This window comes from Phytophthora infestans, genomic scaffold (genome assembly GCF_000142945.1).
Source record: "Phytophthora infestans T30-4 supercont1.181 genomic scaffold, whole genome shotgun sequence".
NCBI lineage: Eukaryota > Oomycota > Peronosporomycetes > Peronosporales > Peronosporaceae > Phytophthora > Phytophthora infestans.
In genome coordinates this window covers 75,453-79,644 of record NW_003303578.1, presented here as the reverse complement: position 1 = coordinate 79,644, position 4,192 = coordinate 75,453, and positions in this window count along the sequence as shown.

Genomic DNA, 4,192 nt, shown 5'->3' with positions numbered 1-4,192 from the left:
CATCTAATATACGTAGCAGCCGTCTGTGTGACGACTGGTGAGAGCACGGCGCAGAGAAACAGCGACGAGGAACGAGTCGCGTGGCGAGGAGCGAAGCGGAGGAGGGCGGCGAGAGTCCAACGAAGGGGACTCGAAGGTAAGGCGTAGGAGGCAGTTGATGTGCCTCGAAGAAGGTAAATTGGAAAGTGAGATTGAAATGGTTAGTTGTTTGTCGGCTACGAGGAAGTGCTTGTTAGCATTCCCTTGGTATCCTATGTAAGTATATGCATTTCACTATACTAGATTCTAAGTAGTCCTTGAGTCGAATCTTGAAGTAGCGTAGCGTAGTAGTGAACCGCGGTTCATTTGAACCGGGTCAGAATCTCCATAGTGAATTCAAATGAAAAAAGAATGACTGTCATTGAAGTTCCATGTTTGGCAATACTCATCCAAACATGGTGATTGCCTTCCGGTCAGGCGTGTGTCTGCCTGGCCGCTCATTGGCAGCTTAAGAAGACAGTTGGCAGTCAGCAAAGACAAGTAGGAGAAAATAGAAGAAAGTAGGACGCATTGGTACCAACGTCATGGCCATCGCTGGCTGTGACGTTGGTGCGTCGTTACATCCTCCCGGACTTGACTTCTCGTTGACGCTTGTTGAAGTCGGAAACGAGAACCTTCCAATGCGACACATGGCGGATGTCTTTTTCGCGCTCCCAGGTTGCTTCGTGATCTGGCAATGCGTGCCATTTCACAAGCCATTCAGGTTTGCGATTGAATTGACGCTTGCGAAGAAGCTTCTCGATGATGTGCATCGTTGCGCCAGTGTCGTCGTCAATAATCAGTCTTGAGGCCTTTGGGATAGGACGAGTCTTAAAACGCGACGGGTTTACAACGTAATGACTCAACACGTCCACATTGAACGTGGAGTTCAGACGACTCATGCTTCGCGGAAGATTCAACTTGGCCACATTCGGGTTGATCATTTTCACAATCTCGAATGGTCCAATCTTGCGAGCAGCGAGATTAGCCCATTTCCCATCAATGTCTTGAGTCACATGGGCGGAAGGAATGCGACGTGTATCCAGCATGACTAAGTCTCCTTTCTTGAACGTGATCGATGATCGCTTCTTGTCATAGTACTTCTTCTGACGTTCTTGGGCTTGAAGAAGATGCTTCTTTGCCAAATCAATGATCTCTTGGCGTTTGTCCTGGAACTGTTTCGCATATTCAACAATTCTAGCTGAATTTGAGTCATGGTACTGGGATTGCTCAAAGGATTCAACGGATTCCGTTCTTTGCGTCCAGTATCAACTTCAAAGGGCGACATACCGGTAGATGCGTAGCATGAGCATACTCAATCGTTCCGAGATTATCCGACCAATCACGTCCGTGGTACGATATCATGCAGCGTAGAGCGTCTTCCAGAATCAGATTCTGGCGTTCGGTTTTTCCATCGGCTTGGGCACGATTGGAAGTTGTCATGTGCAGACGAATTCTCATTAGCTTAGCCAAGGATGACCAGAACTTGGAGACGAACTTGGAATCTCGGTCGCTGATGATGATCGATGGTAAACCGTGATGGCGAACAACGCAATCAAAGAAGTGATACGCAGTCTTCTGTGCATCATCAGTCCGGTTGCACGCACGATACTTCGGGCGCTTGGACAACTTGTCGACAACAGTCAAGATTGCATCAAAACCATTGGAATCAGGTAATCCCGTGATAAAGTCCATAGAGACGACAGACCAGCATTCCTTAGAAATCTGAATGGGAATCATCTTGCCATTCTTGCGAGCATTGCTGTGTTTCCAGCGAGTGCAAGTTTCACAACTTTGCACATAATCGCGAACGTCTTGGTCCAAGGTGGGCCAATGATATCATTGCGAAATGCGAAGGTACGTTCGATGAGCTCCAGGATGAGCAGCAATATTGGAGTCATGGAAGCAAGAGATGATGGAAGTTCGAAGATGATTGTCCCAAGTAAACGGAACACACAAGCGCATCATCATCTGATACTTGCGGAAAAGTAAACCATTTTGTTTGACAAATGGTTGTTCCGGATGCTTAAAACGATCTCCGTAGTCTGGGAAATTGCGATATCCAGCAGCGAATTCTCTGCTAATCGAATCAGACCAACCGAGCGAGCTCCAATTTTGAGCTTGTTGGGTCACATTGGTGGCCACAACAATATTCTCAGTTGCAGCGACGGTACGTGGAGTTTCCATTGGTATATGTCGGTAAGCTTGAGTTAAGGTCGGAACAGGGCGCGTGTAGTAACCAGCAGCAACATCCTCCCCACGAAATTGAGGGCGAGAGGGTGGTCGAACCAAACGTTGGTTAAGACTGCGGTAGTCGGTAATAACGCGTCGATTCGTCAGGTTTCGAGCTGCACGGGTGTGGCAGCGCGTAGTACACTGCTGAAACGAAACCGTATTGATCGCATGCTCTGAAAATTGACGCGAAAAGGCATCGGCAACCACATTGAGGTGTCCCTTAACGTGATGCGACTTGAACGTAAACTGTGCAAAAAACGTCAAATAGCGAGCTAATTTCGCTGAAACCTTCGGGTGGTGCAAAAACCATTTGCAAGCAGTGTTGTCCGTGTAGATATCAAATTCACGACCATATAGGTAGTGACGCCACTTGTCTAACGCTAATTTAATAGCGAAGAATTCTTTCTCGTGTGTTGGCCAATTAATCTCGTGAGGACCAAGTTTCTTCGAGAAGAAGGCGATCGGATGATCTTGACCGAAACGAACTTGAGAGATAACGCCACCAACACAGTAGCCAGAGGCATCTGTTGTCACGATGAAACGTTTCTCGTAATCCGGTAACTGCAACACGGGTGCTTCTTGAAGAGCGAATTTGATTTCCTCAAACGAACGCGTCTGTTCTGGACCCCAGCTCCAGACATGTTCTTTCTTGACAAGAGAACCAAGAGGCAACGCAATAATGGCGTAATCACGGATAAAGCGACGGTAATAACCTGCGAGACCCAAAAAGCTTTGTAGTTGCTTGGCGTAGGCCACTTTGCAATCGCTTCAGTCTTGCGAGTATCAACAGCAAGTCCTTTGGCAGAAATCGTATGGCCGAGAAACTTAACTTCGGACTGACCAAAGTGACACTTCGAGAGATGACAGAACAAATTCTCACGACGTAGAACCTCGAAGAGAGTTTGAAGATGCTCAACATGCTCTTCCAGACTGGTGGAAAAGACACAAATGTCATCCAAGTAGACAACAATGAATCGTTACTTCGCAAAGAGTACCCTCATGAGGCGAGACCAAACACCAGGCATACCAGCCAATCCCATAGGAGCTACACACCACTGGTAAGTTTCAGTGCGCGTGCGAAAGGCGGTATACTTGCGACTCTTGAGCGCGATACGCATCTGGTGATATCCTTGAGCCAAATCTAGAACTGAAAAGATGACACAACCAGACATCTTACCAAAGAGTTCGTCGATGCGAGGCAGTGGAATCTTTGGAACAATCGACTGCGAGTTCACATAGCGATAGTCGATGACCCAGCGGATAGGCAAAGTCGAGTTGCCAGAGCGTACCCACTCAGAGCGAAACAGCCGATGTCCAGAAGTAGGATCTATCTTTGGAATCCCAAAGATGTTGGACACCCAAGGAGAATCAGAAACTTCGATCCATCCTTTCTTTAGCTTCTCTGCAACGAAGAGATCCAGTGCACCCTGCTCAACCTTATACAGGCGGAACGGAGCACGGCTACTTGGAACAGCATCAGGTTTCATGTGGAGTTCGAAATCCACACGACGTGAAGGCGGGAGGCCATCCGGTAAAGTGTCGCGGAGAGACGTCAGTAAAACGCTTCAATAAGTGAGTGATCGGAACAGGAGTCGACTCACTAACTGGCGTGACCGCACAAATTTTGACCCGGTACACTTCCTTGTACACATGTTTCTTCACGTTACGCTTAAAGTCAACAGCAGCAATCTGCACAGTCTGCTTGACTAGCAACCGTGGATGGAGGGGCACAAGACACACTTGGAAACGAAATCTCATGCGAACGGCAGTTTGATACATGCTTGAAACTGGGAAACCAAGGTTTTTCCAAGATGACATCGTGGGGCAGACGCAAGAGGGCCATTCCCCTGCCTTGCAGTTTGCGAAGCCGGGAGCGACCCACTTTCATGAGCCGCTTTGAGCCTTTCTGTAGAGAAAAGCGTTTCGGAAGGCGCCATCA